Source organism: Haliotis cracherodii, unplaced genomic scaffold (genome assembly GCF_022045235.1).
Source record: "Haliotis cracherodii isolate W230 unplaced genomic scaffold, xgHalCrac1.p SCAF_3, whole genome shotgun sequence".
Taxonomy (NCBI): domain Eukaryota; kingdom Metazoa; phylum Mollusca; class Gastropoda; order Lepetellida; family Haliotidae; genus Haliotis; species Haliotis cracherodii.
Genome location: NW_027266286.1, coordinates 3,696,385 through 3,721,916, shown reverse-complemented (window position 1 = coordinate 3,721,916; position 25,532 = coordinate 3,696,385). Strand labels below are relative to the sequence as shown.

The 25,532-nt window shown below is 38.7% G+C and overlaps 2 protein-coding genes across 4 annotated transcripts in view; one reads left to right on the top strand and one right to left on the bottom strand.

Annotated features, from left to right (window-relative positions):
* LOC139473694 (runt-related transcription factor 1-like) overlaps positions 1 to 25,532 on the top strand; it is a 66,434-nt gene that overhangs the window by 1,862 nt on the left and 39,040 nt on the right. The window contains exon 1 of one of the 2 annotated variants that reach the window (XM_071256405.1): positions 25,262 to 25,279. The exons of the other annotated variant lie outside the window; for it this stretch is intronic. The gene's annotated coding sequence lies outside the window, so the exon portion shown is untranslated. Of the gene's footprint in view, positions 1 to 25,261; positions 25,280 to 25,532 lie in introns of those variants that run through there. 2 annotated transcript variants of the gene reach the window in all.
* LOC139473695 (transcription initiation protein SPT3 homolog) overlaps positions 1 to 25,532 on the bottom strand; it is an 89,694-nt gene that overhangs the window by 44,116 nt on the left and 20,046 nt on the right. The gene's annotated exons all lie outside the window — the stretch shown is intronic.

The following is a 25,532-nucleotide window of genomic DNA, read 5'->3' as shown; positions in this document are numbered from 1 at the left end:
TACCTGTAGTATGTAGGTGATATACCTGTAGTATGTATGTAATATACCTGTAGTATGTATGTCATATACCTGTAGTATGTATGTAATATACCTGTAGTATGTGATCTAACTGTAGTATGTATGAAATATAGCTGTAGTATGTGATATACCTGTAGTATGTATGTGATATACCTGTAGTATGTATTTGATATAGCTGTAGTATGTATGTGATATAGCTGTAGTATGTATGAAATATACCTGTAGTATGTAGGTGATATACCTGTAGTATGTATGTAACATACCTGTAGTATGTAATATACCTGTAGTATGTAGGTGATATACCTGTAGTATGTATGTAATATACCTGTAGTATGTATGTCATATACCTGTAGTATGTATGTAATATACCTGTAGTATGTGATCTAGCTGTAGTATGTATGAAATATAGCTGTAGTATGTGATATACCTGTAGTATGTATGTGATATACCTGTAGTATGTATTTGATATAGCTGTAGTATGTATGTGATATAGCTGTAGTATGTATGAAATATACCTGTAGTATGTGATATACCTGTAGTATGTATTTGATATACCTGTAGTATGTATGTAATATACCTGTACACTGTATCAGCATGACACACTGAAAGAATTCGCATAAATCAAACGTGAATTAAGTTTGCATACTACTTGAGCTCACCATGAAATTATCCACTGTTAAATCTAAAACTGTGATTACTAGGCTATATCTATTATATCAAATAAGTACTAAATTTATGTAAATTTATACATTCAGTCTTTATAAATACTATTAAAGATAAAAAGGCCCCTCCTAATGTGAATCGTTGCGTGTCGTGTTGTCACAGCTTTCAGTGTTGTGTCTCTGCGCGCTGTTCACTAAACAATTGTCCATAATGAACTTACGGCAACACATATCCCAAGGATCAATGTGGAATATTTAATTAAGGGTTCCTTTTGTTCCGAATTTTTATGACCTGATTTTCATATTAAAAATTCTATTGAAATAATTCCTTATTACCCACATTCTATACTTACACCACCAAAGCAACAGCTGTTCAAACCTCCTGCAGAACATAACTGTTACAAACACTAATAAACATGAAACCAATAGCTAATGTTGTCTAAATTAAAAGATACCCTTCCTTTGAAAAATGAAAAACATAAACCTGTTTAAAACACAATGGAAAAGTGCATTCTGGTTGATGAAGTGTAGGCTGTGATCTTAATGGGTTACCTGATAAGGTATATAAATATTTGCCACATTATTAAGTCACCAACATGCCATTTTCTACCAGGTACAGTATTACCTTTCTGTAAAGATTGTGAGACGGTCCCTAACAAACAAGTGAAGTATACACTCTGGTAGACAAAGAATAGATTGTGAATACATAAGTTTTACCTGAAAAGGTAAATCAGTATTTTTCAATATTAAAACCAATATCTCTTTTCCATAAATAATAGTATATTCTTTCTTTGGAGAATTTAAGATGGTGCTTGAAAACAAATGAAAAATACTCTGGTAGAAAGAGTTTCACAGGTTGTGATCTCTTAACGAGTTTCACCTGATAAGATAAATTAGTATTTGCCCATAACACAGTGCTAGCCAATTAAACCAGTAATTACCGCCAGAACAACGGTAATTACACTACAAGGACCACTGGGCTTAACACATCATCGACTAGGTTACTACAAGTCATTAATATAAATGTTGACACACACACAGACAAAACACCTAAATAAATATTTCATGAAACCATGACAGAAGCTCTACTCTTACCACCTGACTGATTAATAATTGTCACATTTGAACAGATGACATGTGCGGCCCACGAGGGCTTCCTTGATACACAGTGCTCCATATACATATGTTGTCATAGACTGCCCTGTTCCAACCCAACACTAAGTCACCAGACATTCCCTCGATGCACATTGCTCTATATACATATGTTGTCATAGACTGCCCTGTTCCAACCCAACACTAAGTCACCAGACATTCCCTCAATACACAATGCTCTATATACATATGTTGTCATAGACTGCCCTGTTCCAACCCAACACTAAGTCACCAGACATTCCCTCAATACACAATGCTCTATATACACATGTTGTCATAGACTGCCCCGTTCCAACCCAACACTAAGTCACCAGACATTCCCTCGATACACAATGCTCTATATACACATGTTGTCATAGACTGCCCCGTTCCAACCCAACACTAAGTCACCAGACATTCCCTCGATACACAATGCTCTATTATATACATATGTTGTCATAGACTGCCCTGTTCCAACCCACCAGACATTCTTCCGGAACAATCAGCCTTGTGAGAATTGTTTGGGATCGCTAGACTGTGGCGGGAAGCTGGTATTGACAGTAGTGACATGGTGATTGCCTCTTTTCATGCGTAGTGGTCCTCCAGTTTCTGCGCATCTAATTTACCTGCTGATGTAGATCATCGTGAATATCTGTTGTTACTGAGGATTTCCCCACATCCTCAATATCAATATCAACATCACCAATATCATCAATATCATAAATATATCATGGAGTATTGTCAATATCATAAATATTGTCGAAATCATCAATATCATTGATATCATCATCTATATCGTTGATAACATCAATATAAGCAATATCTACATCATCAATATCGTTGATATCAATATCAAGGAGTTTTGTCAATATCATCAATATTATCAGTAGTGTCAATAATATCATCAATATCATTGATATGGTCAATATCATCAATATTGTCAATATCGTCACATGTACATTTTGTACATGGCATAATTTAACAAGAGCCATAACTCAATATAAAAAATATAATATTTCTGATGCTGTTTCATGAACATGATTACTCTAGGTCTATACACAATGCCATTTAGAAAGTGTTCACATGTAACACATGTCCATCAAGTACCTGATGGGACACAATCCTAAAAAGTAGAATCAGGGCCCACTTGCACAAGGCGATCTTAGCGCTAAGATGATCGTAACTCCCATTCTTTAACTGGCTACAGTCGTTACCACTAAGATCACTTTGTGCAAGTGGGGCCTGTCCCTGACTAAGAAAGTGTTATCCTAAATATAATATTTGTTACAATATTTTTCTATTTATGCCTGAATGATGTACGCAAAATACCATCCTTGTAACAATAACAGGCTCCAAACCAATTTGTCCCCATTCAAGTGAGATGGACGGATGGAGGTTCGACAGAACCCAAACCTATATCCCTTGTCCCACGTCCAATAAAAACTTAAAAGATTTGTATTTTCAGGAAGGTGAAAGGGTTTGCCCTTTTTCATGGGGTAGTCAATTTATACCATCCAATGAAGTAAAGTGTTGTACTATTCTTTGATTGCATTCCTGGTGAGAAATAAAAAAAATTATTGAAAGAACATTTCCCAAAGATTATAACAGTCAATAACCTATAAAAACTGACATTATGATATTCATTTGTCTAGTTTATCTGTATGTTCTAATGTGGCTTAACAAGTCGTATTTTCCTACAAATGCTCATGCTAGTTTACTGAAAACTGTTTGAGACATTAATAAATTACATTCAGGTTCAACGTCCACAAAAGTCATAAATTTTACCAAAATCTCACATTGTATTTATTTGAAAATTCATAATTTGTCCTACATAGACATATTACTTTGTTATTTCATAATACTATTCAAATATTTGTTGCAAATGCAGGAGACTAGTTATGGCAGTGCTTAAGTTAAGCATAAGCCCAAAACATGACAATGCGACATGTAATATTATCCACACAACTTTCATTACATGTAAAATCTGACAAAATGAACACCATGTTTGCTGGCACTATCGTGAAAACAACCAAGCAGGATCGGTTGAAGTGGCTATGACTCCTGCGACACGTTCACGTTAAAACCAAGTCATGTGACCAAGGTGTAGGAGGAGCTTACTCTGCCATTGACCTGAAGGACCAGCATCTCAACATAATACCTCCTTCTCCTCATCCGTCACACTTCCTAATGTCCCCTGATAGGATCATAAGGGAACAGGGATTAGTACAAATACAATAGCATCACTCACATGTAGTTAAACATGACGCTTACACTGAGGAGGTGTGTGTTGACGGGGTAATCCCCACAACTGCTTCTTACAACTTAATGATCGAAGATTCACTTATATCATGCTGATATGATGATGGTGGTGATGATGGTGGTGGTGGTGGTGGTGACGATGACGATGACGATGACGATGATGATGACAACGATGACGGTGGTGATGATCATGGTGATAGTGATGAGTGAGTGAGTGAGTGAGTTTGGTTTTACGCCTCTTTTAGCAATATTCCAGCAATATCACGGCGGGTGTGTGATGACGATGATGATGACAACGATGACAATGATGATGACAGTGGTGGTGGTGGTGGTGGCGATGGTGATGGTGATGGTGGTGGTGGTGTGTGTGTGGCTGCTTATACTAGTCCTGACTGATGCCGATTTATAGTGCTAGCTCACTGAGATACCATGTCACAGTTTAATATGAATACTCCACTCAGACACAGTATACTGTCTCCGAGCCAACCAGTCCTTGTTTTAGCCCCTTAATGCCGAGTGCCAGGCAGGGTAACAACAAGTTCCATCTTTTAACGTTTTTTGGTATGACCCGGCCGGGGATCAATCCCCGGACCTTCTGCTCTCCGGGTGGCAGTCTACCACTAGACCACGGAGGTGGTCACCCCAGTCAATGAGCCAGTGTGCATTCAAATTTAATTTTTCAACTCCCTGGGGAGTACACAACCCAAGCTGCCTTTTGAGCTGCTAGAAGGTTTACAGTCAGGTACCTATAAAATATTGGATATTCAGTAAGATAGTAATTATCAATTCCATGGATAAAAAATCTAGAAACATTTTCCTTTAAAAGCCTTAAAATTGTACATAAGCACACATTGTGAGTGAACATTATTTGACAATTACTTCCTAAAATATATGATTATTACAAATTACAAACTTTCGGAAATTAATTAATTTTAAGTTCTTCAACACAATGTATTATAGTGCTGAAATGACAGATCGATTATTCAGTCAATAATTTGATCTTAACTAGCACAGCGATCATCTATTTACTATAATATCTAATCGAACATTATATAACAAAATGTTTCTGAATTTGAGATATATATTATATGTATTTGTTTTTAAAATATTTTCACTAAGCAGGCTCTTGCAATAGTAGTAATTAACTCATGCTTACATAAAGAAGTAAATGTCAATAGTCTTTGGGCAACTATCCTCTGTGTAAACTGGGCTCTGTCTTTTCAGCCATTATACAAATAAGGTGCCGATATCTCGCTTACTTCAGCAGGTTAATGTTATTTAAATATTCAGGAAGAGAAGATAAACTACAACTAAAAAAATCACAACTGATTAACGATCAATATGAGTTCTGATAATGAATATGAATATTCTGAATGGTAATTAGCACAAGTTTTGTAACAGCCCAGATAGAGGCAGTGGAATGACGCATCCTGGCATAAGCAGTGTCTGTCCAGTCAAGGGGCAACAAGCCAACTTGATTTATCCTGCAAATAGAGAAGGAGCGTGTAGTTCTACACTTCCTTTAGTGAAATCACGGAGGACAGGTTTCACATGCAATAACCCCTTGTAGGAAATGAACTTGGTTCTATGGGCAGGTGAGCAAACGCTTTAACCACTAGACCACCTCATTCACCTTCTTAATAAAAACTAACTTGCCACCAGAAAAATAAATGAGTAGATTGTTTTTAAGGTCTAGAGGTTCCTGTTGGAATATTCTCGCCTACACTTACATAATACAAACATTAGTTATTCACTCAGCGGCCGCCTCGTTATCATTTGTAAGTGATTGAATGTTGTTTTATACCTCTGTCAGCAATAGTCAAGATATATCACACTTGGTTATAATTAATAAGGTCAGGGACAGGCAAACCAGAAAAATCAAATTAATTTGGACTTTTCAGTTTTTTAGGGGATGTAACATCTGTAAGCCTTTATATTAAAAACATCGTCCCAACATGGGAAACTAAAGGCATCAGTTTCGGATACAACACTATATTAATTCTGTAAATACCATACCATCAGATATCAGTTTTATTGATTCTCACATCAGTCATCTAAAAGAAAAAAATAATAAAATGCTGGTTATCTGCGTTACTGAAACCCAAACATCATAAAACAAACATAAAGGTGAGAAAATGAAGCCCATTCACTAAATCAAACGCCAATCAGGGCTGAAGAAAGGCGATGCTTTCTGTAGATGCATTGTGGGAAGCCTTTGTAATCAGTGTCAATTTTCCGGGCAAGTGGTTACCTAATTAAGTATGTTGGTGGGCACTGTGCCGGTGACCTCCTCCTGCTGGCTGGCCACTGGTAAACCGGGTCTCGAGGTCACATGAGGACGCAAATAATTACGATAAATTCAGCCTGTCTTTCAGGGGGATTCATTAAGAATAATGTCACTAATTTTCCTCAGTGGTAATCCAGCTTCAAAACAAGGAGGGTTTTATTTTTATTATATTCTCCTGTTTTATTATGGACATAATATTTTTGCCTGTTTTGCCTGTAATTCATGAAAAAAATTGTTTGCGTAAAAGAATTTATACATTCATTATCAATAAATATGCAAAAACATTAATGACTATTTTCATATTTGTAATTTAAAAGCAGGTTTTAAGTGATCTTGTAAAAACCATTGTCCTTCCACTGAAAAAAAATTAAATGAAAACGTAGTTTTGTTTGAAAAGGCAATGGGCCCCTTCCTCCCTACGGTACTTTGAAGATTTTTTTATAACGGAAGTGTTATTCCTTATCTTACTTCATGTTTGTAAAATTTGAGGATATGTAAAACAATCAACAAAAGCAAATTCCCCTGAAATAACATTTGTACTTCCCAGAATAGAAATCCTATAATAGGCTTATGAGCATTCTTTTTTATGTCACATTTTAAAAATGAATCAAATACTAGTACCAATAACCCTATTTCAGTCAGGTTACTTTTCATCATTAAATAATGTCAAAGTCAAAGTCCGAGCACTGCACTAAATATGAAGTGATCACAAATGACAGTTTTGTTTTCACCAATTTCCTACGAGAATTCACCCAGTGCGATTTCCGACCTTGTATGACCTTTATCAATGATCACATGACAACATTGAATAAACGTTGGTAAGACGCGTGTGCCGAAGGTCCAACACATGTTGTGCCACATCGACAAGAACTAATCACCATATGTGATGCTGCCGACCTCTGACCCCATCTCCTCTAATGAAATTAACATTGAGGAGCAGGTGACAGATTTTGACTCCAAGTTGAGAACGAGAGATGAAAATATGAACTATGATTAGTAGCCTAATCCCATGGCTGGGCGACTTGCAAACAGACAGTTTTCATTTGTCGGCTAAAATCAGCGTTTACGAATATGAATGTCCTGCCAGGCTATTGTTAGGGTCTAATGAAGAAACCGATTGGTTGAACAATGACTTCAGAGAACATGTCGATTTCACTGTGTCAATAAATACACAAAAAGTACTGAGACTGTTTGCAAACAATATAATTATTTGTCAACCTTATGAGGCCACATTGTCATGAATTTTGAGAGAACAAGCAGTCCTTTGATTGTGTACCTCCAAGCTGTGTTGATAATTTTTAAAAAGATTATAGTTTATGCGGACAATGATAAACATACATCAAATGTTTTTTTGTTAATTACCATTTTTTTAATCTTTTTCACATCTACATTCAACATGTTAAACAAAACCGTCTCAACCTTTGGTACCATGTGCTATTTGACTTTAGCAAACAGCTCATGTAATTTATTCATTGAAAAAAGAATTTACTGCCTGGCAAATCATAAAATCTTTTGTCCATTTAAATTTCATACTATCCTGGAGATAGAATCATATTTCATGAAACTGCTGTAACCCTGGAGCATAAAGAAACATAATCTTGGAGAAAAATCGGCATGTCCTTTGTTGAAAATAATAACATCTTCATGTAAATTTTTAGCAAAAACATCATGAGTTTGAGCGCTGTCACATTTGGGATTTTTAAATTTTCCAACAAAGTGTAACTAAAAATATGTTCATTGTTCAAATAATTATAATTCCTTGTGTAGTTGATAAATCTAACAAATTAATTCATAATTCAAAAACAGGCCTTTCGAATCATTTTTGAATATATCAGAAATATTAACAATTATCATAAATAAATACAATAGACACAAACAACAGTATGAGTAGAGACTATATACCTAAACAAAAGCACTTCTTTGGACTAAAACCGCTCTACTTGAGTTAGGATTTTGAGACATGTTATAACTTAAACACATTACAAACCAGCCACAACCTAAAGCTTCTGTTGATGGTACCCCCATCCAACATACAGTACCCTCCCTGTTTCTAAACATTCTTGAGCCATCTGACATTGACTTATCCAAATGCCTACTATAGATTCTGAATTCCAAATATCGCTTCCAATCCTAATTTTATATACGTATGTGCTTGTGTTTTATAAGTAACCATAATTATAATACTGAACATAATACAAAGTCAAGTACTAACATTTCAACACTCGTCAGTGACTGTGTCAAACATCTTTACGCCATATATATAACTAGCCTAACCAGTGGCATAACTTTCACCAATTTTGTGTGAGTGAGTGAGTGAGTGAGTGAGTGAGTGAGTGGTTTTATTGTATTGTACCAACTATCTACCAATCTAACATAATTCAATTTATTATCTACATGTAGATGCAGAGAAAATTCAAGTAGAAATATCACCCATATTTAGCTTAATTGGCACAAGTTGATTAAACATTATAGGCCAAATATGAGAAAAAGCAAAAGTTTTCTTAAAATGTTAGTGATCTGTGTGAAAACATTATGGCTACTTAACCAAACTTGTCTCTTGTCAGGATTTTCATGTTATCATTATCATTCCACAGAAGACATCCTTGGTAGAGAACAAATTATATCTCCTCGGAGATAAAGCTACAATGAAATTTTATCACACTGCAGTCCATTGTGACATCATCGGTTACCATGACATCACAATAAAATGACATCACAAATCTCCCTGCCACTGAAGCTGTAGCCATACTGTTTACACTCAACACATTGTTGTTTGTTGTTTTGTTGTTTAACACCGCACTCAGCATATTCCAGCTATATGACAGCGGTCTGTAAATAATCAAGTCTGGACCAGACAATCCAGTGACATCATGAGCATTGATCCTCGCAATTGAGATATGATGCCATGCATCAACCAAGTCAGCAAGCCTAACTACCGGATCCCGTTAGTCGCCTCTTACGACAAGCATAGTCGCCTCTTACGGCAAGCATGAATTCCTGAAGACCTATCCTACCCCGGATCTTCACCGGTCCTCAACACATTGAGTTACTCCTGTTAACTAACTGAAAAAGTTGGAACAATCATTTGGGATGATGTTTTTTTTTCATAAAGCCTCAGAGTTTTAAACTTTTAATGGAACTCGGGTGAAATTCTCTGTTTGTCTCATGTTATAATTTTCACTTTATTATTAACATATGTACATCTACATTATCTAAGCTTGCTAGCCCAAAATAATTAGACAAGGGCTTAGGACAAGAAGTTCAGTTGTCAACTGCGACTGCAAGGGGAATGAAGTGCAGGTTACACTTACCATACTGAATAATAGAACACTTAGCTCGGTTTACCATTTTCTAGTGGTCATTCCACAAAACCTGATGTCACAGGGCGTGATCAGTCTCACCCAATCAGAGCAATCGAATACCAATCAGGATGTGATACTGTATAACTTGTCACCATGCCTACCATTACCCAATGAAAATGTGGTATGTGATCACATAGGTATCCTATGTCATGCCTTGGTCATGGTCTTAAGGAATCAATTATGCAGTGACCAATCGGCAGGTACGTTACATGCAACGTGCTCATGTTACAGGAGTAACTGAGACCTCACACTTCGTAAGGACAGCTTTGTAATGAGTTGTACATCTGTGTTAGTTTTTTTCAGTTTAATCTGTTAATGTCACGAACAAATGTCACACTCCAATCCAAACTAATAATACAAAGTACATATTTATAGCCAAAACAGGATGCTGTGGGAACGTCATTACTTATGCTGTAAATAATTTGGCATAAAACGATAACATATGACTTGATACGACATTCAAGTATTGAAAATAATTGTATGCGTAACTTTTCTACTAGAACAACGACGACTTGTTAATCGTTACTTAATACCATTACTTAAAAAATAAATTTGTTTTAAATTATATATCTTTGTTAAAGCTCTAAGTTTCAAGGTTGATTTTACAAATTTTATAAAAATTGGGCATCATATCATATACTATTTGAAGACAAAAGTTAAGTAGCTTGAATTGTAGGTCATATTTGTAAGTCAGTTTTGTTTGATATTCTACATCGGGCCATTGTTTACAGCTGTACAGAAAGTCGTAGTGAAATGAAGTGGAAACAAATTCAGAATCTGTGATCATAATAAAGGTGAAAGATCAAAGACTTCTACACAAAGAGGATTGCACCTTCCTTGGTGCAGTCTCTCCCTTTCTTGTATAATGGATTCTGAAATCAAAATTGAACACTAAAAAAATTAATATTCCATGCCATATGCAAGTATTTAAAACAAATAAGCTTGTTCTTTACTTGCACTAAGGCAACTTTTTAATTATTTTTTAATGCCATATGCAAGTATTTAAAACAAACAAGCTTGTTCTTTACTTGCACTAAGACAACTTTTTAATTATTTTTTAATGCCATATGCAAGTATTTAAAACAAACAAGCTTGTTCTTTACTTGCACTAAGACAACTTTTTAATTATTTTTTAAAGCCATATGCAAGTATTTAAAACAAACAAACTTGTTCTTTACATGCACTAAGACAAACTTTTTAATTATTTTTTTAATGCCATAATTAAGTTTTTAAAACAAACATCCACCTGTTCTTTACCTGCACAAAGACATCTTGTTAATCACTGGGTTCTGTTATATGCAAGTATTAAAAACATACATGTGCCTGTTCCTTACTTGCACAAAGACAATGTGATAATGTATTTAAGCTGATTCTTTTCTTCTCTAACCCGGATCTGTTGCTGACAAGGGAGAAACTGCCCCAAGATTAATCAAATAAATCATTCGTACCGTTCATACACCTATCAATATTTCATGTATACCATTTACAAAATCTGTGTATTTGATTACAAAATTATTATAATGTATTAAATATGAGTAACAGCTCATACTTTTACCTCCAATACATTTTTAAAATAAAATTAAATATGGTAAGTACAGTAAACTATGTTTATAATGAACACGCTCATAATGAACTGACGGATATAACGAACTGTAACTTGGTCCCGTCCATTCGCTGTTGCTATGCTGTATACCTGCATATAACGAACTACGGTTACAAGGCACTAAAAGTAGAGGTCCCGGTCAGTTCATTATAACTGTTCTTTACAGTGTCTGGATTTCACTACTTTTATTTATGAAATACTAGTAATTGTTGACAATTAACATGCAAAAATAAACATGCATTAGATATCATACTGGCATTTTCAAAAAGCATTTTTTTAAATAATCCTGATAAATTTCATTAAAACACTGAGAGGGTTGCAGACTAATCAAATTAACGAATCCTGGTCCATTATTGCAAACAAGGACAGTCAAAGGTCTGTCTCCATTTTGCCCAAAGAATCAACGCCACGACACCTGGAATCTGTAATTAAAGCAGGATCAATGATTTAAACATTTACAACTTCTTGAGCAAAATTCTGTCACAAGGTCTCTGGGGATAAAAATTCTTTTGATATTGTTGTGCTTTAATTATTCATCTAATGAGAGTTCATTAAAGAAAGTTGTGTTTGCATTGGCCAGGGCACTGAGGCCAGTTATCAGGGCTGTCATCTCTTAATAAGTATCCATCTGGAGACCTCTAGCAATGAACGATATTAGCCCTTCTACGATAGGTCGCTAAGATCAGCAGACACAGATCAGTGACATTGTCAAGTGACAGTCATTCAGATGAACAAACCACGTGCCAGAGCACTACAATCAAGACTGGGTAAGACTTCAGCTACCTAATCAAGTCGAGAGTACGTAAGCTCACACGTCAAAAGGCTCACTCCTTGTGTTTACCTTATCATGGCCTGTTATGAGGTTTTTATGGTTGCCTGATTACACGTGCTAATCGAGCCAGCATCGCAGGGGCAATAAAATCTGTATTAATATTTCTCAATGATACGCATTAAATATTCAAACAATGGCAGGCCTGTGATGTGTCCCCCCTAATCCCAGGGCACCCCGTACACAGTCAGGCTCCTTGGCTGGGTGTGAACAAAGACTCACAGGCTCCCTGCTACCCCGGCAGTGGCGTCGGAGCATGGGGCATGTTAGAACTAGGTGTGGAGACAGCTATTAAGACTTCATTATCAAACATTGTATAAACACCCCCCTCAGGGTCACCATCTGGTTGCTGGGGCTGCTCAAGGGCCCTACTCCTCCCTCCCCACCCCACAATGACCTTACTTGTGGTCACACCTCCATCCCCCACCCCACAAGGAACTTACTTGTGGTCACACCTCCATCCCCCACCCCGGAAGGAACTTACTTGTGGTCACACCTCCATCCCCACCCCACAAGGAACTTACTTGTGGTCACACCTCCATCCCCACCCCACAAGGAACTTACTTGTGGTCACACCTCCATCCCCCACCCCACAAGGAACTTACTTGTGGTCACACCTCCATCCCCCACCCCGGAAGGAACTTACTTGTGGTCACACCTCCATCCCCACCCCACAAGGAACTTACTTGTGGTCACACCTCCATCCCCACCCCACAAGGAACTTACTTGTGGTCACACCTCCATCCCCACCCCACAAGGAACTTACTTGTGGTCACACCTCCATCCCCACCCCACAAGGAACGTACTTGTGGTCACACCTCCATCCCCACCCCACAAGGAACTTACTTGTGGTCACACCTCCATCCCCACCCCACAAGGAACTTACTTGTGGTCACACCTCCATCCCCACCCCACAAGGAACTTACTTGTGGTCACACACCCATCCCCCACCCCACAAGGAACTTACTTGTGGTCACACCCCTCCCATCCCCACCCCACAAGGAACTTACTTGTGGTCACACCCCTCCCATCCCCCACCCCACAAGGAATTTACTTTTGGTCACACCTCCATCCCCCACCCCACAAGGAACTTACTTGTGGTTACACCTCCATCCCCCACCCCACAAGGAACTTACTTGTGGTCACACCTCCATCCCCCACCCCACAAGGAACTTACTTGTGGTCACACCTCCATCCCCACCCCACAAGGAACTTACTTGTGGTCACACCTCCATCCCCACCCCACAAGGAACTTACTTGTGGTCACACACCCATCCCCCACCCCACAATGACCTTACTTGTGGTCACACCCCTCCCATCCCCCACCCCACAAGGAATTTACTTTTGGTCACACCTCCATCCCCCACCCCACAAGGAACTTACTTGTGGTCACACACCCATCCCCACCCCACAAGGAACTTACTTGTGGTCACACACCCATCCCCACCCCACAAGGAACTTACTTGTGGTCACACACCCATCCCCACCCCAAAAGGAACTTGTGGTCACACCACCATCCCCACCCCACAAGGAACTTACTTGTGGTCACACACCCATCACCACCCCACAAGGAATTCACTTGTCAAGACACATCTCCCATCAGTCACCCCACAAGGAGCTTTCAACTATACAACTCAACTTTTAACAGGGATACTCCTATGTTTGTATAATAAAGGATTCCATTTCCAAACATCCCTATCAAATATTGAGCAGTATATTTTGTTCCCGCAGTAACATGCTTTTCAATGCAATGGCTAATTGTCTTGTCCACTCTGGGAGTTCACAATTAAAGGGTTTGGCTAACCAAAGGATTGTCCTCAACCACAACATTTTCACCATAATCCCCTTTCAGAGTGTGCAATCCTCATGGTGGCAAAGCTGGTCAGCCTAACAACCCTAATGGTCAAAAGCCTGCTAACAGCGACCTCTCAAAGTCAGGTGTGAATTAATGATGCCATCAGCATAAGTGACAAATTACCGTCCAAGTGACCAATTAGCTAGTGGCTAGTGATACAACTGATTGAATAATTGCACAAAGACGACATTATCATAAGAATAACATCCTCCTATTTGCCAGGACCTCTTGTCCCTTGAGGGAGGGATCGCCCATCGTTTCCACGAATCAACTTGGCGAGAAATTGAGCTGACAATTTTACACTCCATCACTTATGACAAAGATTGTACAAGTAGTGAAATTAGAATCTTTGAGAGATCTGAAATTGACAGAGAATTTAATCTTCACTTCTCTGTTCTGATTTATGAAATTGAAAGCGCCCCGTACAAATTAAGCGCGGCCGGGAGATTGTAAACACTGATCAGAAACAGGGGTGGAAACAAGCAGGTCTGGAGATGATTCATCCAAAACGCTGCCGTCCACGATGATGAAACTTTCAGATCACAAAAACTGATTGAATTTATTAGGAATTAATCTGTGATTCTTCTCCACACTTTGAGAAGGGAAAAGGCTTAAAACTTAGAAGATTAAACAAAGCTACACACAGGATTGGCGAAATGTTTAAAATGCTGGAGCAATAAAAGTCAAATTCATTCTCCGAACCCACGCTTCTCATCCACTTGACAGTTATGTAATTAATGTACAGGTTTAATTATTCCTGTGTCGAAAAAAAGCAAATATAATCCAAGGAGTTATATCACAATTTGCAATAATCACTGCAACCTTTGACCTCGAGACATAGTTCAGACTCGGTAATATCACAGCAATTGCAAAAAGGTCCCAAGTTAGGGTATTAGGAAGGTTTTCATGAGAAGAATGTCAGAAAAAACAAACTGGCATAAGAATCAGAATCAATAATGAGAACGACAAAACCTTGTACCCATCTTCCTGTTCTGCTCTCGGAATCTAACGGCAATCAATAAATTCTATTTCAGTTTGCTATCAGTTATGATATCATGTACTCCTTTTCTGAACACAAGTCTAATTTTTTTGTTTTGAAAAATTGACATGCTTAAGGAAACAAACATAAGCGTGAGAAACCCATCAATGCCGCTTCCTCTAAAGTTGCCGTCATTCGTATACAACAATGGAGAAGGCTAAAGGCTAAAAGTCGGGGCTATTTTCATATCAAAATTTCCTATTTTTGAGATTGATCGTAGCCTTTCGGTGCTATGGGATACAAAGTCACTGACACCATCCAGCACTTCTCACATCCTCTTCCACCAACACCCTCGGCTTTTAGTTTGGGGCTGAAATTATCAGTGACAGCATCATTTAAAGAAATGGACCAACCGTCAGAGACGTTTTATTCATTGCTCCACAAACATTTGATCAAAGATTATCTTTCTGTAAAAGTTGGAACTAATTTATGAAATGTTCAAAAAATATTTTTCACATATACATGAATAATTTTAATTACACATTTCTTGTTTATGCCAATTTCATGCCTCATCAAACATTGAGTCAATTTAAAATACAAATGACATGAAACCATCCTTGTTTAACAAAACAAAACATGTTTTATTCTACTAGATCCTCATGACACAACATGAAGGCAAAAGAAATATATTTGTGTTTTATTTTGAATATCAGACTATGCATCCACATTCAGTGTTATCAGTGCTGGGAGTAATTACGTCAACAACGCTGACAAACAACAGACAATGGACAAACAGGCCATGACAATAATTAAGGTAATAAAGAAACAAAATATCTTTAGAGCTGGCAGTAAAACTATGAGTTACACAAAAATCAATAGTTAACATTAACAGAAAGAAAATTTGCATATCCCTAGTTGATAAATATTTGTTAACATGAATACAAAACTGTGATTGCCATGGCTCTGTGTACTGGCGACGGAAGTGGTTAGCTCCAGACGAGACAAGCTCTGTCTGTTAGTGTGGGTCGACCAGCAGACCAGTTGTATAGATGGTGAAATAAATGGTCACTGTTGTGTTTACCGAGTTTAACAAGGAACCTCGTTCAACATGTTAAATGTGTTTCACCACTGAGCTCGTTACCAAGTTACCAAGAGCTAGCCCGACTTCAGATGCCGCCATACGCAGCGCCATCTCAGTCAATGTTAGTTCCGTAACCAAGAGCCGAATATCTATAAAAACTGATGGAGTGAGTGAGTGAGCAAAGAGTGAGTGAGTGAGTATGGTTTTACGCCGTTTTTAGCAATATTCCAGCAATATCACGGCGGGGAACACCAGAAATGGACTTCACATTTTGTACCCATGTCGGGAATCGAACCCGGGTCTTCGGCGTGACGAGCGAACGCTTAAACCACTAGGCTACGAGTGAGCAAAGAGACTAAGATAAACAAGGTAGACACAATTTATGGATAACAACTTCTTTAATACTGTAAAAGCCACGTTTTGGTATAGATCCTTATACCATTGACAACAGTATAAGGATCCATACCAAAACGTCGCCTTTACAGTATTAAAGAAGTTGTTATCCATAGATTGTGTCTACCTTGTCATCCGTCAACTTCTAAGTAATGCCTGTCAAACAATTCAACTAAAATAAATCCTAAATTTTAACAATTAATTTCTGAAATTACTTCCTGTAGAAAAATTGATTCATGATATAAGCAGCCAATTCAATCCACAGTAAAACTAGACCTACAACATCGAGCTGTGTGGCTTAATTCTGCTGACAAAGCTCAGTAGGAGGGACCAAAGGTCTCATAAAGTCCTGACAGAGAGCAAGTGAATCATAATTTTGGGCTTCTGAAGTCAATCTGCACTCGCCCCTGGGCCCAGTTAATAGTGGAGCATTTTTTACCCATTTTGCCTCAGCTAGAGGAGTCCTGTAACGGACTTAACCTGTGAAAGAGAACATAAATCTGGTCTCTTTTTTAAACAAAATGCAAAACCAAGAGTACATTCATAGAAATTGTTCGCCATTATTTACATCCATTGGATCCGAGGGCTAAGGTTAGAGTTGGGAGTAACCTACCCAATCACTAACACATCTCACCCTGAAGGATCAAAGAGGCACATGTAAATATGTATTTTCCGATACACAATAATTTTTCTTGAGATTTTTCTTGATCAAATTTTTATGGTGCTATTGGGTGGCAATAAGATTCTGTAATCGCACTGAAATATCTACATCCACAGCTGAGAAACAGTCTGGGATGATAAAACTGTGTATGGCGCCAGCATCTCAGCATTGCAATATCACATGACACAACTCTGACACAACACGACACAACACAACAATGACATAGCACCATCATGTACCCTTCGTCACACTACATCTGCACTGCCCTTACAAAAAATGACATTTCAAAGGAAACCAAATATTGAAAGGACCCTGCGATCAGTCCCCATTTCTCATTCACACACCAACCTACACGCTTGTCAAGTCAACAAAGTGATGCACACCGTCACCGTGACAATGTCATTGTCACATGATGGATTTGACCAGAACAAAGGTCACATATCGAGGGCGCGACCTCTACACTAGTCTTTTCAGCGCTTTCTGTTATTCAGGCAAATCTATAGAAGAGCCTTCAAACTGACAAACCCTTTGACAAATAAGGCGCTGGTTAATTTGCTCCGAGAACTGTAGGTCTTATCAGTTTATGCTTGTCTTTTAGCATCATGGGACCTCTCTCTCTCGGCTGATTGTTCCGCGGAGCATCGCCAATGTGACTGAGTCAATTAATCCGCGCCAAGGTCACCGGAGGTGATGTTCCTTCTAACATTGTAATGGATTGCTTACCAATATCAGTTATGCTCGGAACCAATTCCTTGGCTTACCGCTTATTTCCCATGGCCAATATAACGCGCTTGTCAGTCTCCAGTCTCAACTCTTTGATTAATACAAAGATTCTTATCAAAGTTCGGGGTAAGGGGAACAGAACACGAGTAATGGATTATCTCTTTAAAAAACATCCTGAAGGGGATGGATTAATCTTTAAACAGGCAAAGTAAAAAAAGATTTTTCATTATGATTTTTCACATGAACTCTTCTTTAAAAGGTTTCCTAGCAACACTGCATCTGAATGAAGAGTGGGTCAGATCATCCTACAGACTACCACATGCCGATGTCCAGTGCTGAATGTCATACTAGTCTGCAAGTTAAATATTGCATTGGTGCTTTCTAAAAGCTGTATCTCATATTTAGTCAGTGATTTTCTACCATATTTTCTTTATTGTTATAGTTCAGATTGCAACACATTTTTGTCACCAAGGTCATGCTCCGTGCAATGTATTTCATTCAGCTACTTTACTATTTATGTAGCGGCAATAAAATTTCCGAGTCCCGTGATGGGATTCGAACCATGGACCTTCTGATCCGAGGTCGGACGCCTTGTCCACATGACCAAAGAGGTTAACCCCGTCAGCACGCTGACAAGGTAAGGATGTCATCTGTGGGACGACTCCACGCCCTGCTACATTTATGTAGTCAATCAATATGAGAATTTCTTACAGGACTCTGACATCAAACACTGAAGTACTGTCAACAGAGGCAATTCTTCAAAGTGATCATCATCATAACATAAACTTAAGATTGATAAGTATCCCTATGATCAGTCTGTAAAACAAGATTCATAACCCTGTTCCCAAAAGTGATCTTAATGTTACTACTGATGTAACTCATACACTTTAACATAGACTTACGAGGGGTAGCGCTTCAATCACACTGATCCCTAAAGTGATCTTAATTCTACGACTGTTATAACCTGTAGATAGTGCTACGACCATCGTAACTCATACACTTCAAACAAGTGTGGAAAGGAGTCTAGTAGATGTAAATATACAACTAAAAAAAAGTTAAGGATCACCTGATTCGTTCATATTACTACAGCTAAACCATGATAGATTAACTGTAGTAATATGAAAAAATCGGGTGATCCTTAACATATTTGAAGTAGAATATTAACCCCTCAATCACATGCCTCCCTGAAGCTGTATGAAGCTGGCCAATGAAACAATGTGAACCAGTCGTAAATTACACAGAATATAAGTTGCCAGGAGATATACATGTGAAATACTCGTGTCATTTTCCATCTCTCATGTCTCGGTCTTTGAAGTTGACGCTCTACAGGAGCTGTCATCCTCTCACTTCCTGACACATCGCAGCAAAACAAGCCAATAAAACCATGCTCCGAAACATTTCCTTGTCCCCCCCCTCCCTCCATTCCCCCTCCCCACTCACTATCACATCGCGGACGACTTGACCATCCCAGTGTGTGCATTGTTCACCACAGGACAGTAACTTCACCACTTGTTGTACTTCCCAGCCTGAGTGAGTGAGTGAGTGAGTGAGTGAGTGAGTGAGTGAGTGAGTGTGAGTTAGTGAGTGTGAGTTAGTGAGTGAGTGAGTTTGGTTTTACAGAAGCTTTTAGCCATATTCCAGAAATATTATAGTAGGTTACACCAGAAATTGGATTCACAAAAATTGAAGCAATGTAGGGATTCAAACCTGGGTGATGAGTGAACACTTTAACCACTAGGCTACCCAACCGCCCCTTACTAGTTTAAGAAGTGGGAAACATGTATTTTAAAGACAAATCAATTGTTGTATGGTTGAATGTCATGTTAGACTCTAAAATGTTGATGGCCAATACATAATTCACAATAGCTTTAACCTGATGATATAAATCCCAGGATTAAGGGAACCAGTTTGTGAGGTGCTGCAAAAAAAACATAGAAAAAATGCGTTTTCCAGGAATCTTTTTTTGTAAGAGTTCTTGCTGAAACTGAAAACTGAAATAATACATTTCCCTTATGTTTGTAATATAACACAAATCTGATCACTATAACTTGATGCGCCTCAGACATATATGAACTAGTACTTTGGTCTGCAACAAACTTTGTGATCTTCATTGGCTTATAAGTAGATCGTGGACATATCAACATTTGTTTGACAAGATTACAGCTCTTTTTCTAACACGTTATCATTGAAATGAGATCACTCCATCATCCTTTAGAAACTTCATGTTAACACATCTGGTTTCAAATTTCCAGATAACTTTTTGAGCAATTGAGTTTTTACTCAAAGGTTTCTATTTTAATTGGATTATTACATTTTTCATTGGGTAACCAATATTTATTTCACTCATCTATTCATCACTCTATTGGGGTTTTCCGAAAATGAGTAAGCATTTTGAGATTTTAAACAAAATGAAATAGTGTTTTAGATGTAATATATCGGTTCTAAATATAGGCTTGACTCGAAAAGTAAATTAGCTCTTAATTGTGTGGGAAATTAGCTCCTTTGTACACACACTGAAAAAGCTTCATTGGGTGTTTCCGTGTGCTGTTTTCAAACAATGGAGTTTTTCATTTCATGCATGCCTTTCTGTACGCAAGTTAATTGAAAGTAATTGGGTTTTGAATAGTTTTTTGGGGTATTTTATGCAAATACGCAGCTTTTCTGTAGCTCTGAAATTTAGGTCTAAAATCTACAAGATATACATAAAACTTCCATGGGTTAATCTCTTGGGTGTAATAACTTTCATTCCTGAAGAATAAGACTGAAAATATCAATTATTACATACAGTAAACTGCGGTTATAACCAACTCAAAGGGACCACTAATCTTAGTTCATTATAACAGTGGTATGTTATAAGCACATATACCGCAAAAGGTCGGGACAAAAAAACAGATTGTTATATCCGTCAGTTTGTTATTATCGTGTAATACACAAGGAACACACATATTTTTACTGACATTAAATGACATTATCAGTGACAATAAGACACCCCACCACAGAACACCCATCACAGAACACCCACCATAGAACACTCCATCAGAGAACACTCCACCATAGAACACCCCACCATAGAACACCCCACAAAAGAACACCCCACCATAGAACACCCCACCATAGAACACCCCACCATAGAACACCCACCATAGAACACCCACCATAGAACACCCCACCATTGAACACCCACCATAGAACACCCAATCATAGAACACCCCACCATAGAAGACCCACCATAGAACACCCCACCATAGAAGACCCACCATAGAACACCCCACCATAGAACACCCACCATAGAACACCCCACCATAGAACACCCACCATAGAACACCCCACCATTGAACACCCCACCATAGAACACCCCACCATAGAAGACCCACCATAGAACACCCCCATAGAACACCCCACCATAGAACACCCCACCATAGAACCCCCCACCATAGAACACCCCACCATAGAACACCCCATCATAGAACACCCACCATAGAACACCCCACCATAGAACACCCACCATAGAACACCCACCATAGAACACCCCACCATAGAACACCCACCATAGAACACCCCACCATAGAACACCCCACCATAGAACACCCCACCATTGAACACCCCACCATAGAACACCCCACCATAGAACACCCACCATAGAACACCCCACCATAGAACACCCCACCATAGTACACCCCATCATAGAACACCCCATCATAGAACACCCACCATAGAACACCCCACCATAGAACACCCACCATAGAACACCCACCATAGAACACCCCACCATAGAACACCCACCATAGAACACCCCACCATAGAACACCCACCATAGAACACCCCAACATAGAACACCCCACCATTGCTAAAAACGTCAAGGACAACCTGATTCATGATACTAACCTACAAAACCCTACCCTACTCTGAAAGTGTACTCAAAGTTCAGGTCATTCCATATCAGCTACAGAAAGTAGGTTGTGGTTACCTTGAACAGAAATACGCCTGGGTCTTTCAATCCCATCTATTTATATATGCTGGGATCAGCCTCTATTGTCTGATACACCTTGTGACCATAAAAACCATGATAATCGCCCATGCATACAAGCACCTGTTTTCCCACCCACCCGTTTCAGGGTCAACTCGGGTTTATTCTCATGTGTTGGTGGGCGTAGAGTACCCGGGGTGACAAAGGCATATTCGCAGTTGTATATCAGTCTCACCCCTGAATCCCCCATTGAGGGGCCCTTAGTGCAGTGTGAGAGTATCTTTCAGTGTCAAGTTGATGGATTCAAGTATATTGTAAATTCATGACATTTCTAAACCGCACTGAAAGGTGCAATATGATATGTTTATTGTCGTATAAGAAAATTACATGGGCAGAATTGTATTTCTTCACATTATCTTATTTCATGAGAGGGGTAAGATGTTTTTATTGAGTGGGTGGGTGAGCTAGTGAGCTAGTGAGCGAGTGAGTGAGTGAGTGAGTGAGTGAGTGAGTGAGTGAGTGAGTGAGTGAGGGGACACCTGATATGGACACTGCCCCATATAGAGAATCAAACCCAGGTCTTTCAGCATGACGACCTTCTCCAGGCTTTTTTAGAGTAAATTTGATTTAACAGGGCCTGGACACTATTGACTTCTATCAGTGTGGGTCAGCCTCATGTAGCCAGAAAGCTGGAATCAATGTTTCACAAAGCTCCCATCCATGACCCCATGTGTATCTGAAGACAGGCTGTCAACACCACATTCTCTATGTCAGTTCTCACTAACTCAGTTCTCACTAACTCAGCATCCAGTGCTGTTGTCTAACTAAGCCTGGTTATGTAATATCTGGGGAAGATGATTTTACCACTGCTTCAGCTGTCTTCCCCGTCAAGTCACTCCAACTCCTCTAAGACACGGGCCTCCAAGTTCCAATGTCTCCCCCTGGAGCCACCTCCCTCCTAATAGTAGACCATTGTCGTCTATTCCTAAACGTGGCTCCACATCAGTGTCGTCATGGGGCAATATCCATGTTTTGAACACCAAAACCAAACAAGTAGACATGGCATAGATTGGCACTACCACTCCACCTGAGGATTAGCAACTCGAAAAATTACCAGTCCCCACTAGTTTTTGTCAGTCCCAATTTTCAGCAATAAAAAAACTTAGTATGAAAACAACCTGGTTTTAATTCTTTTAACAATATGTTCAATGCAACGACGTCATCTCTGAAGTAACTTTGTTAAATCAACATGTCATTTACAAAAAGTTCAGTCACATTTTTCTCTTTTTTGTTGTTAATATTTAAAGCCGAAGTTGCTACAAATACATAGTTCAACCTTGAAGCAAAGCGAAATGTGATTTGCTTGACAAGTGGAAACCCTGATGGTAACAGACAAGCTGGCTTCATTTGACTTCATTTGACTTCATTTGAAACATATACTTATATAAATAGAGCCAATGTTTTGTTAAAAAACAAAGATTAATGAGGTTCTTTCTTTGCTGGTCCACAGGGACTGGCAGTCACATAAATTACCGGTCCAAGCCTAATTTTACCGGCAAAAGACTGGTAATTATCGGTAAATGTGAACACTGACTAGTCCTCTCGTCCTTGACAAACTGCCCAATAGTTAAGGTTTCATGAAGAAGAGTAGAAATTTGACATTTGACACTTGTACCATAGGTAGATGGCAACTCTATAGCAGACCTTTAATGTGGACTGTTAAAATATATATATTAATGTTTAACCCTTGAAGTTGGTCAAACTGGCAACCAAAATGGCCACCCACTACAAGGCTGTTAGAATGAGTTAATGCCATTCTTGCCGTAAAAGGCGAAAAACAGAATCGGGTGGTCAGGCTCGTTGACTTAGTTGATGCATACCATTGTATCCCAATTCCGTGGATCAATGCTCGTGATAGCTATCACTGGATTGTCTGGTCCAGACTTGATTATTTACAGACCGCCGTCATATAGCTGGAATATTGTTGAGTGCAGCGTAAAACAATTAAGACACAAATAAACATGTGCGCACCATTATACATCGATGCAGTGGTTGCTGTAGTCATCCCCATTTTTACACTAACACCACCTCGAAGTTAGGCATAGCGTCTCGCTGGGAACATCCTATTTGACAAATGCCATTTTGGTCACCCTTAGAATCCCATCAATTCTCCAAATGTATCAATGTTCAAGCTTTGAACGGTTCCATACTGATTTCATTAATCATTAAACGTGACTCGAACCCGTTTCATTTTCTAGTGAATTTGTTGTGGCTCCTGCACAATGGACGTCACACAACTAACGTGGAAACGTACCACGTGAGTCAGCTGGGTGTAACAAGTACCATTACTTCATTTCCTGGGCTACTCAGTTAAACACACCCAACTTGCCAAAAGACTTCCAAACTACACAGTTCAAAAAGTACACATGATATTTCAGAAATTAATTTTTTAAGCATTATAGTATCATATTCAACTGTCATTTATAGTTTCAGTAATTACCTTTGCACTATTATGTACATATAAAATTTATTCGATTGTGTATCATTACCGAAACTATAAACTTATATAATTCAACTTTATGAAAATTGCATTTTATTAAACATTTTTCATTAAAAGCTGTTTCCATGTAAAATTACATAAATCTCCTTCCAATAAAAGTCTCAAGCAATAACATTTATGCAAACACAACCCCGTGTGAACAAACCAACTTTTAACAAGTTGTAAAACTATCCTACATAGATTTTTTCATTCCTGCACACATGTAACAAAAGCCAACCCTAATGAATTAAACATAATCAATAAGCACATTCATAAACCCTTTTTTAATTTTCACAACCTCTGGTATCACTACTTTTCAAAAGACAATAATTCATTCACCAAGGTTTCGAATTTATTACTTTTGCTCTTAAAGAGTGCACTGATTACGCCATCCAGAAACAGTTGTGAGGAAAACAGCTGCAGAGTGGGCCAGTACCCCTCGCAGCTGAGCTCGACTGCACTGCCACACAAACACACAACTCCACATGCGTTCAGCCGGAACGAGTCCCAGCCAAAGAACAAACGTTCCCCACTGGGGGGTTACGTCACAAAAAACCCTGCAATTTTACCGCCTAAAAGAGTTAATAGACTTGAGAAACGACACAGACGACTAAACATATGCTTCAATAATGGCCTTGTTTAAGTGATTAAAACTACTTTCACCAGCTAATACTTATAATGGGTTTGGTCAAAGGGGGCAAAAAATTCCAAAGTTCTCCATTGGTTGAAATCTCAGTTGTTGCACCTGCGAAGGGTTCAGTGAATGACGAGAGATGAAGATGCAATATCGAACACTGCTCAACACACCCGAGACGCTTTTGTTCTCAACGTGATGTGGCGACAGCTCATTGATTGGTTGAAAGAGGGCTCTAACTATGTGTGAAGACCATGTAACAACTTTTCAATAGTAGCATGGATTTGTGTAGCCAGGTAATGATAGAGCGCCAACGCAGGTTTGCTTGGCATGCTTTAATGTAAACAGGGTTAGCTCCCCTTGGTAGCTCGCCTGTCTTGGGAGGCTCGCTTGGGTTTCGCGGCTCGTTTCGAGTGTTGCCAATAAATATCATCAAGTCTTTACATGTGTCCTGTCGATGTGTGACAAGTGTACAGTTCCTCCTAACCTAACTGGCGTGGTGGCAGCGGGTTTGAACTCTCGTCTAACGAAGCAGGCGACACAACGAAC